At 38.8% G+C, this 11,810-nt stretch overlaps 1 non-coding gene across 1 annotated transcript; it reads right to left on the bottom strand.

Moving 5' to 3' along the window:
• Positions 1-10,404: 10,404 nt before the first annotated feature.
• LOC118967956 (U2 spliceosomal RNA) lies at positions 10,405-10,600 on the bottom strand. Its single transcript, XR_005055305.2, has one exon. It is a non-coding gene; the product is annotated as a U2 spliceosomal RNA (small nuclear RNA).
• Positions 10,601-11,810: the final 1,210 nt, after the last annotated feature.

Raw genomic sequence — 11,810 nt, 5'->3', positions numbered from 1 at the left:
TCAAAATCCCTCCCCAAAAAGGCTGGAGTTACATCACCCTGTAATTAAGTTTCCGACGCTACAGAAGACAAGCGTGCCTTGAAATGTGGGGGAAATGCCAATAGAACGTGCAGCTTCTTGTTCCAGCGGCCTCAGCCAGCTTCTCGTTCCCCGGCATGTGCCTCCGCCTGGGAGCTGAGATGGTGAGAAGCTGCTGCTGAGGAAGAACGCTGTGCCAGGTCTATTTTAGACACTGGGGCTTTGAATTGTTTAAAATGCATATTGTTTGTGTACATCTCACAAAAGAAAATTCCAGCTATGAATGCCCCGGGCTGCTTGTATGTCGGATGATTAAGTCTTCAAGTCCTGCAGCTGAAGGGTCATTATCAACGGTACTTCCAGGTCAGGTATACACAGCAGAGTTTGGGGCAATGGTTGACCTTTTGATGGCCCTTCAGGGTAACACAGCTTCTTAGGGCATAAGCAATCATTTTTAATTTGTCTGTCTGAGGTCTATTTGTTTAAGAATGCAAATGTATCATAAGGTACGTGACTTACAAATATTCTTTGGGGAATGAAAAAGCAGTTCCATAGCATTTCTCTCTCTTTCTAAACGAAACACTTAATGCAGGAAAGGAGATGATAGATAGAGTAAATGATGGAGATTAGTCAATTATACTCTGCTACTTGGCAGTTTGGGATGATCATCTTAAAATTTCACAGTAAGTATACATTTCTTGTGATGTGCATTCCCTCAGCATTATGAAAGAATCTTTGCTGTCTTCCTTATCTAATAGCTGTAATTCAAAATGTCTTGATGCTTTGAAAACCATTCAACTATTTTTATACCATTTGCCTTTAAATCAAAGTTTACTTGTTTATTTTTGAGGGATAAGAGTCTGTATTATGCTTATATTGGTCTGACTTAATCGAGCTCTTTTTACTTTTGTGGCAGCGTAAATGCTGAATATGGAGTAAAATAATAAGTTACAAAATAAAAAAATAATACTCATGATTTCTATCAGTTTCATTCTGCTTTCAACTAGCATCTACTATTCTAAACACTCCAGGAAAGGTAAACAAAATAAAACTGGCAGCTCATAACTTGGGAAGTAAAGCAGAGAGAGTCCGGGAAATACAGTGGCAAGCAATAATTCATTACGTCTTTCTAAATTAATTATTTAAAGTGACTTTTTGATGGTTGCATAAGTGATGTGTTTCTATTTCATTGAAAATTCATGTTGGTCTTACAGAGGGTATGAGGCCTCTGAGCAGTGTGTGATCAAAGATGGCTTTATGCAACAATAACGTACTAGTTAAGGTATCCTTAGCTAGTTTACCAAGGATGACTAATGTGTAAGAGCACAAACACAATTGAAATTTATATTTTGGTCTCATAAAATCCAAAACAAATGTTCTGGATCGGTGGATGTCCCTCCTCCAGGTGGCGATTCAAGGAAACAGACTTGTTTCACCTGTGGTTTACCTTCCTCAGGCATGGCACCCAAACACAGCCACGACCCCCCTTCAGGGCTGGCAGAAGGAGAAAGAGTGTGGACAACCTCGGATGGGAGGCTTCTGGGGGTCAGTTCCTCCCACTGACAAACTCAGAGCTTAGTTTCATGGCCACACCCAACTGCAGGGAATGGAGGGACAGGCAGTCCAACCAGGTTCTGAAGAAGAGAAAGACAGGTTCTATGAAGAGCTGGCCAGTGTCTGGCACAGCTATGATACTTTAACATGACATCACAGTGCTCTTAGTTTCAGTGATAATAAACTCCATGGTTGACGTGATAGCGGATACAGTCAGCCCCAGAAGAAACACATTTATTTCTTTCAAACTAAGAGATTTTGAATAACCCCACTTTGAACTGTCTGAAGGGATACATACACTTTTGGAAGCAGTTATGGCAAAGGTCCCAGCCCTCTTGGACAGTTGCTGCGACCGTGGGGAGAGGAGATGGAAGCCGACGTCAGCTCTATCGTAAACCTTATGTTGGGTCTCAGGCTTCCAGAAGGCTTGGTCGCTATCCAGACCGAAGGAATGATCATGCTTGAAAGCAGGTGATCCTGTCTGTCCCCTCATGGGCTCGGCTACTGAGGCCCAGCTATTTGGGCAGTAGGTGGTATGCACTTTCAAAAAGATTCTATTTCTTAGTAGCTGATTCCATTTACTTTTGATCTTTTAACATAATATAAGCAGCTTGATAGATAGATAAATGGTACCAGCATGGGTACATTTAAAATAACACACCCAGATGAATCATTAATATTTAGAATCTTTATTTTATTTAATCAGTTAGAAGCTGTACACTTTAAATTTAAAATATGTGCCTATTTCTAGGCATCATTATTAGTGTTATTAAGCCTGTTACATTTGCAACTCCACGTCTCTGTATTGCTTCAGCTATTTTCTTGTCCTGTTTTTTTTCTTTCTCTTTCTCACTTCCTTAACCTCTGCAATTTAGACTAATAAATTGAGTTCCCAGAAGAGGGAGGCGCTGTCTGTTCCTGAGTGGTAAAGAAAGCCTCCACATCAATCAGAGAGGAGAGATCCTGATGGAGATGTTCCCCTTTCTCGAGTGAACAGATGTCACAGGGCTATGTCAGGGGCTTGTTTTGTACCTTTGGCCTCTGTTTATTGTGGAGAGCACCCAGGTAACACCCATGAAAAAGATACAACAATTATATCAACAATGACCCAAATGGTATTGCTGAGATTACAGAAGAGCCTATGTTGCTTTTATAAATTAAAAAGAGGTTAAACTCTGTTTTAGAGCATTGGGAGCCTTTAATAATTACTATTTACCTATGTAGTTCACCTATTACAGAAGGTTATGAAATTTCTCTGAGAAGCTGAGAAACACAATTTGTATGTTTTATAATGAGATAGAGTTAGTGAAAAGCTTGCTAAATTCATCTTATCCTTCCAGACCTCATGGCAAAGAAGTATCATGAATATCTGTTGATTTTCTTCAGACAAAATAAATAATAAATGATGACTGAAAAGGTAAAATTAATTGTTTCTCTAGTAATTTGTCTGAGATACTATTGAAATAAAACTATTTTTTTCATTGAAATTAAGAATTTGTTATCTGAGTGTAAACAAATCATGGGCTTCTGGAAGTGGGGGAGTTCTGTGGGCATGTGCACAGGATCCACATTCTCAGGGCCCTAGCCAGGCCCCTGTGATAACCAGTGGCTCCTGTGAGTTCAAGTTGCCAAGGAATGATTAGACTGAATGTTTCCATGCAGGAATTTCTTCCTGGTCTTTCTTGGGAGAATTATATATTTTTCTGAATCCCAAATCTTGAGGGAAAATCAGCTTAGAAATCGGGAAAATGGGAAAAATTTTACAGGAATTAAAGTTAACCCATCAGCATAGAGACATTACTGGGACAACTTCAAGTTGAAAGCAAGACCAGGAAATAAGGATTTGTGGAATCTGAGAGTAAAGTTGGTGTTTCCTGGGATCCGGCCTGGAGCAAGGAGGGGAGCCATGGTTGTGGTTCTAGTGAGTCAGGCTTGCTTTGTTACAGAATAGTTGCCAGGTTATGAATGTGTTTGTGGTCTTGTCTTTAACTATTGGTTCACCATTCTTGCAAATAAAATAAATGGTAATCAGTTTATACATATAGTATACTTTATATTAATCCTGTGAGTGATGTTCCAAGATTAAACAAGTTTTGGAAACAAACTAAGTCCTTAAATTGGTAATTTTGACATTTGATTCTGTAGTGCCTTTAACCTTGCTAAGAGATTAGAATGTTACTTTGTTCAAATACCACCCAATAATATTCACTCACATTTTCCAGTGTTTGAGTATACTCTATATGTTACAGTTCTTGTAAATAATACTAAACATAATAATTTTTATTTATTGAAAAATTGATGATATTCATAACATCAAGTAAAGAGTATGAAAAATGTTGAAAGTGTCTTAAGAAATATAAAGAAAATCAGCTCATTGTCAGGTTTTAAATCAGAATAAAACATTCATTTACTTATATCTTATTTTAACAGTGAACTTCAGATTCTATCAAACCTATCACAATAAATGATTCATGTTTATTATTATGGTCATCATAAAGAAAGTGTTATAAAAAATAGAGTAATAACTTATAATTTTGAGAATTCCCCCCAAATTTGCAGGAATTCCAATTTTAGATTAGTCTATTGGGAATTTGGAGATACTATTCTAATCTCACAGTCAGGTAAAGTGAAGGAGGACGTTTAAACTCAGCAGATAGAATGAGCAATTGGAATGTGTAGGGTACAGTCTCAGTAGCTGCAGAATTAATGACTCTGCTCAATGCAAATGACGTTTTTAACTCTGGTGATACTGATACGTGGGAATTGAGGCACTTCCCTCGTCTGTGAGAACCAGTTAAAAATTTAGACAAAGGCCAAGGCATTTGTTGGGAGCATCTGATATAATGGAATAGATAGATTGTAACCTTATGCAGTAACTTTGAATATTATTCAGTATTATTCAAGGTAAGTTGTTTTCTAAGACTAATGTGAATTGCCATGAAGTATACTCCTTGACTCACAAGAGATTCACGTTACACCAAGTGTTTCCTTTAGAAACACAGGGACTCTTCATGTTATTGATGACCTTAGGGAACATTCCCCGTCAGGGTCTGTTCTTCTGGATGGGTCTAGACTAGTGTGACATTATGTGACTGGCTGGATACAGGGAAGTTTTGTAAGCCTGTACTTAGTAGCTGAGGAGTTATTTTAAGACTGAAAGCCCTGGGAAATAAGAAGCAGCTTTTAGCTGTATGGACATCCTTTAATTCTCCACTTAAGTTGTATTTTACTTGATTATGGGATCTGCAAGTCACCAGGCTTGGGTGGGAGTCTATGGGAGAAGAGCAAGAGAAAGATGGTCTGGAAAACCCGGCAGCTTTACATTATGTGAAATGTGAAGTTCAATCATTAGGCAAAAAAGGACAAAGATGAAAGTAAGGGCTTTCCACGTTGTGGCAAGTGGGCTGGAATGGGAATGAGGGGATCCGACTTCCAACCTTGGTCCTATATGCCACTGGATAAGTCATTCGTTCTCTCTGACTTTGAAGGTCTTGCTCATGAATAAGAGACAGCTAGATGATCTTTGGGCATACCTATATCAGGAAAGGGGTTTCTTCACTGGCACTGCTTTGGTTGACTTCTGTATCCCAAATAGCACCTCGTTTCCAGTGTCACATTTCTCTACCTCATCTTCCACATTTATGTTAGATGTGTCTCTAGAACACAAATCTGGTAATTTCATTACCCTGTTTACAACTTCACAATGGTTTCCAGTTTCCTATAAACTGAAGTGAATTTACTTTGTATGGCATTTAAAGCTCTTCATGATTTGTTTCCATTAATATCTCCAGCCTCATTGCTCTTTATCCCTCATAATATATCCATGGTTAGACCTTACCCATCTGTGCAAAAAATGAAAATATGTGACACTGACAGCCTTTGCTCTGGCTCTAATCTGTATTTTGACTTGTGTATACTTGTACCAGCTATTGACCTGTAAACATTGCCTTTCTTCACCATTTGCACCTAGTATTCTTCCTTTTATTCAAGAAAATTTGGATGAAATGTTTTCTTTAATTTCCTCCCACAGGAAGGGCTGATCATCTCTGACTGCATAAAACCATTGTATCTAGAACATACTTCTATATGATTGTACTTAGCAAACTGTGTCAAGTTCTTTACTCACAATTTTTTTCTTGCTGGTGATTTTTAAATATTATTTTGTTTGTTTAGTGCCTTGTTTATCGAGTGATTGCTCACTAGTAGCTTCTCAATACATGTTGGCATAATCGAACTAGCATTAGTAAATGTAAGTTTCATAAAGACAAAGGCCAGGATTTTTCTTCACCCTTACACTTAGCTCTAAACACAATACTGAAACAAAATAGGTGTTCATTAAATATCTGTTAAATGAATGACAAATTGATTAATAAATAGTTTATTAGTTGATTTTCTACAATGGCTTTTGTTTGAAAATATCAACCCAAGCTCATTTCAGGTACTGTTATAGTCACTATTGTCTTATGGAAGGTTTTAATTAGTAGATGACACTAATACAATGGGAATGGTAATTTATTTAGAAATATACTATTAATTTAACTTGAAAAAGGGGAAACTAAAATTAAGAATAACCTAAATTTTCCTTTTAAGTTATTCATACTTGTAACTGGGCTTCAAAACTGGTCCTTTTATGTCTCTCAGTATGTATTACATTCAAAATCAAAAGGATTTTAACTCCTGTTCTGCCATGTATATGCTATATCACTGTTCTTTGCACTGTCAGTTCAGTTATCACCTGTCTATTCTGGATCAATTTCATTTTAAAAGCAGAGATGCTAATTCTTATTGACTTTATACGGATGACATGAAGCCAATCTGCAGGAAATTGGGTTGTTATTTGTAAAATTGCCATATAAAGGAAAGAAATTATTACTCTATCCATGTATGCCCCTAATTCTAAACTCACTCTACATGTCTAAACCAAGTCCTCATTCCTGAACTTTAATACTACCCTCAGAAGGTCTTGTACTGTGGAAATCAAGATTAACCATTTACCTCTATTTGGGGTGGGGGTGTACGTTCTATTTAATATAAAATGAGTCAGTGCTTTCAATTTCTTCTCCACAGGTATTAGTCATCTTGGGCTGCCGTGACAAAATAGTATAGGCTGGGTGGCTTGAACGACAGAAATTTATTTCTCACAGTTTTAAAGGCTGAGAAGCCCAAGATTAAGGTGCTGGGTGATTCAGTTCCAGGTAAGAGTGCTTTTTCTGGCTTGCATACAGCCGCCTCCATCTCCTCACATGTCTTGGGGGAGAGTGCGATCTCCAGGGTCTCTTCTTACAAGAATACTTAATCTTTTTGGATCAGGGCCCTGTCCTTATGTACTCATTAATCTTAGTTACTTTTATAAAGATGCTATTTCCAAACACTGTCACATTGGGGGTAGGGCTCCAATATCCAGATTTTGGAGGGACACAGTTCAGTCCATGTACCACACCATATAACAACCATATAATTTTTCCATGTTGTGTCACCAGATTTTCAATAGATAGCTATGCCTCATGCTGGTTATATGTATTTTAAGCAGCTGGCAGAATGTATGTCTGTGTATACATAAATATATACATACATGCATATATGCCTGTATGTGTGTATATATATATATATATATATATGTAATTATTGCTTTATTGTTTTATTTAATTTTATATCTTGGACATACGAATTCCAATATTCCTCTCCCAAAGCCTCTATTGCCAATGATTAAGGTTTGATCAGGTTTTGTTTTTGCTTTCGTTTTTGTTTTTGGCACGAAAGAAAATAATCTCCTCTACATTTTTGTTAATGTTATGAATTAGCAGGAGATATTCAGAAATAGAGTTGCCTACATGTTGTTCGAAAATTGTTTACAGCAAATAATGAACAAAGCAGATCAGATTGCCAAAGGCCTAGCTGTTGAGAAAGTGTAGCACATTATTAATTAAAATACAAGTCAGCTTTTCCAGCACTTGTAGCCCGTGGGTATCGGATATACTCCACTTGATTGAATCAGGTGGAGGCAGCCCAGGCATTTTTTTTATTTTGTGCTGGAAGGGATAACAAAAATGTAAAGCTGTTTTCTGCTACTTCATTTGAGAAAATATTATTCTGGAATGAAGGCCTGCTAGTTGCAGCAGAGAGGCAGAAATAATATAAAATGTATGCCATACCCTTGCACTGTGATTTTAAACAAGGGGTCTACAACCTCAGACACTCTAATGGCATTGTATTGTAGGCAGACCTTTGTCTATGGCCAAGGAAACAGTTTCCATGGAGATGCGAGGCATTTGACAATGGTCACTGTTTTGGTGAAGAAATTTAATCCAAGCAGGAGACCAGTTTATAGTTATAAGATTTTTTTTTTTTCCTGTGCAGGAGGAGGGAAGTAAAGAGTTGAGAAGTAGCATAGAAGAAAAGCATATCTGCCTTTTGGGTATTCTTTTTAACATGCTGAAGTCAGTGAAATTTTGAAAAACCACAAAGTATGTTTCCAGTTTCAGTGCTGATGGGAATTCTCAGGTGAAAGAAAAGAAAAAAATAGTAAAGAGAATGTGATCTTTTATAATACACTTAAATTTTAGCTCACCCCTAGGATAAGTCAGGAAAAAAATAATGCAGAGAGGTTTTTTCTGTTTTTTTTTTTTTAATTCAAACACTAGTAACCATTAAACTAGGACCTGGTACTTTTAAACTCTAACTTGTTTCAGACTCTTCGTGGACAGGGATCACTTTTTTTCATCCTTGCAATCAAATTCACTCAAGTCTGTTCCCTACTTTAGTCCAGGTCCGCCATACTCTAATTCACAAGCATTGTTTAAAAGGTGGTTTTTGCCCTGAGACTTTAGTTCATCATTTAGAAAGCTTTCCCTGAATATGGAAGCTCTTCATTGCCCTGGTCCATCAGAGCTGACATGTCCCTTTGGTCTCAGAGAGGTGTCAGCTACGGGTCATACAGCTATAGTGGGAGGAAGGTGGCTTCTGTCTCAATTCCAGAAGCAACATCCTGTCGAGCCTTCTAGAAGGATGTTCTGCAATGGAAAATTACATCTCCTTCCTTCTTCCCTCCCTTTCTGCCTTCTTTTAACATACATGCTGCAGCTCTTTCTCCCCTCTGCTCTGCCCTCTGCTCTCATTACTTCTTTCTAGTGCTCAGCACGAGATCATTCCATGTTTTCCAGTCATGTTTAAGCCCCTGGCTTGTCAGCTCTGCCTCTAGGGCTCCTTCCTCCCCTTATTCCTTTCCTCTCTCTGCTTTAGGTACCGAGTGGCTTTCTTCTTTCCATAGCCCTATTCTTACCAAAGAATTTGCCTTAAAATTAAGGACACCTTTACAATATTATAAACTAGTCATTGATGTCTGAGTGCTCATATCTTTCTCCCTGCTTTCTCCCGGCCTTTTAAACAGTTTGCATGGCCATGAGACAACAGACAGTTTTCAAAGCTATCTTGGCTATCTTGGCCTTTCTTGTTTTTTATTTCCTCCCTCTTGTGGGAATGTAAATCTTCATTGCTATAGAGCAACTGATTGTGACCTTATGTGTTAGCCGTTCTGTTCCCTGAAAACTAAAAATAGGCCTTAATCTTCTCAACATGTGAAGATCCAAAAGGGGCTCTTTGATTAATAGCTGCCTATATGTGGTGGCATCTGTGTCCTCCTTCGAGCACGCTGGGGCTGGGGGAAGGGGTGCTGGCGAAGGGGAGGCGGAGCGTCAGTGTTACCATTTCTTATGGATGACTTGTCTTGTCCCCAGAGTCCCGCTCTTTCCTGACTTCTGTGCTCCATTGAGAAGGTCACTTCTGTAGGCAAACACTGTGAAAAATACACCACCAAACATAGGCTGCATGTTTTTCTTTGATTTTGAAATTTAATTCAACTTTTCCCATTTTATTTGTCAGTTCTCAAAAATTACAAACCACAATCAATGCATAACAGTTCTAGAGAACTCAGTGGTGATGCTGTAATTAAATAAACACTCCTTCCCCCCGATCCCAACCCCCTCTGGCCCCCCCAAAAAAGACCTAGGCATCCAAGACCAAATTAGAATTCTTTTCTTAAGTCACTGGTTGCCTTTGCAGAGGTGAATGAGATTGCAGTCGCTGGTAGTTCTGATAGGCTCAACACCTGCTTGTATTTGAAATCCACATTCGAGTACATATTGGGTCAAACCCTAACCAGATGTAGGTACACAGCCAAGTTATTGGATTTTTTGATGATGAATAGAAAGCAGACAAGGCACCTGTCTGGTTGCAGAAAGGATTTGCATAAAAATGAAGGAACAGTACACATGCTTATGTAAAGTGTTGATTAACAAGATCACCTATATATATGTAAAAAAAATGAAAAATAAAACAACCCACACAATAGTTTTTCAAAATGAAAGCATGTGAGGTGTTATAAAAACACACATACATTTGCCAACAATTAAGAAATGTGTTGATATGGGGCCATGTTAGAGTGATTTGATTTCCTGGCACATTTATCCTCTGAAGAAGTGAGACATTGTACTGTGCTAGTCAGTTAGATCTGAAGGTGAGTGAGGGAACTAATTGCAAAACGCTGTTTGCCATTTGATCTTTTGTGCTTAAGGTGAAAGGAGGGGGTGAAGATTAGGAAACAAACTACCCACAGAGATACAAGATTCTCAAAGAGCAGCGCTGTGTATACTGAGCGTGAGACTCCAGCACAGGCATTATGGCTGACATTAACTCTCCTTTGAGCTTAGATTCTCAACTCAAATCAACTGTCCTGAAGAGGACCTTCCTACTGAGGATAAGTATGTATGGTATAAAGATAAATGACAGACAATGTACTCTAGTTTTATTCTATTTGTTTTTATTTTTTTCCCCCAAATGGGGTGCACCATTCCCGGAGGCACTGCGATACCAGGTTGATGTGTGGAGTGGACAGAGCAAGCTCCTACTCCATCTCCCTTCTCCAAAATCCCATTTAATATATTGTCATCAAATAGAGGATATTTAATATCAGATATTAAACTGATAAGAACAGATACTATACTCGAGCTCAGCCAAAAGTCTGAGAAGTGATTGTGTTTGTTTCTAAATCTGAACATTCCTTGAGGTTTTTCCTAAAGTCATTCTTGTGTGGCCTTACCTATTGGCAACAACCCTTCCCTTATCCTACAGGCCACCAAACTGTTCAAATTTAACTCCATCTGTATATCTTTTCCCTTTGTTCTAACGCATCAGTTTTCTAGAACATCTTTGTAGTGATGCTCTGATTCTGGCTGAAAATGCATTGAAACGAGACCTCATTTTTAATATGAAAATATACCTAATAATTAAACCAAGTGTCTGATGTAATGTAAAACTTAAGATTTTCATTATACTCAAGCATCACTTCCTTAGCCATAAGCAAATACATGTTTTTTTTAATAGAAGGAGGGTGAATATAAGACACATGATTTATAGTTTAAATAGCGGCTCCATCCTAGTGATCCCAAATACGATTCCATATCCCATGGACCCAGATGGCATGCATCCCAGTATCAGTTCCCCCCCACACAGTCAGAAAACTCTCAGAGCACTTTTCTTCTCACCGAGCACCAGTCAAATTTGTTCTTACTTTACGGGTGCAGACATCCTCCTTGCAGTGGAACATTCTGCCCCTGCTACCGGAAGGTGTTTCCCTGGAATGAGTTGCTCCTCCCTTGCTTCCAACTCCAATGCCCAAGGTCAGAGGGTCATAGCTGAAACCTAGAGGAGGCAGTCAATCAGTTCCCAACTTCCCAGCGGCACTGCACCGTGTTTTCCCCTGTGACTAAGTAGCATCTATTTGCTCCTTTCACTGCTCTGTCCAGAAGCCCGATGGTGCACACTACTTGGAATTGAACTTACTAACTTCAGGTGAACCTCCCTGTTTCTGTTGCCTCCACCAGAGGCACTGGGAAAGCAGGTCTAATGTAGCTATTTGAAAAGCCCCTCCCATCGTCTATGTCACCATTGCAAGCATGGAGAGTGTTATCTGATTGCCACTCCATTATTTGCTCTTTTCTGCCACTTTCTATGCCCTAGGATGCTGATATCTATGGGTCTTGTACACAGCTGCTTTGCTTTTTGCCTTCTGGTTGGGTTGATTAACAGAAGGTCTCGTTGGGAGACCAGGGGTGTGGGAAAAGGGAAAGCTTGGGGTTTTTATTCCTCCTCACCATCATTCTGGGACACGGCTTCAGTCTCAGTTGCATTCTTCTACCTAAGATCATGGTTCCTTTGGGTGGCTTTTCTCCCACAATTATAGC

The sequence above is a fragment of the Manis javanica genome, chromosome 7 (genome assembly GCF_040802235.1).
Source record: "Manis javanica isolate MJ-LG chromosome 7, MJ_LKY, whole genome shotgun sequence".
NCBI lineage: Eukaryota > Metazoa > Chordata > Mammalia > Pholidota > Manidae > Manis > Manis javanica.
The sequence above is the reverse complement of the archived record's forward strand: the minus strand, read 5'-3'. Positions and strand labels throughout refer to the sequence as shown.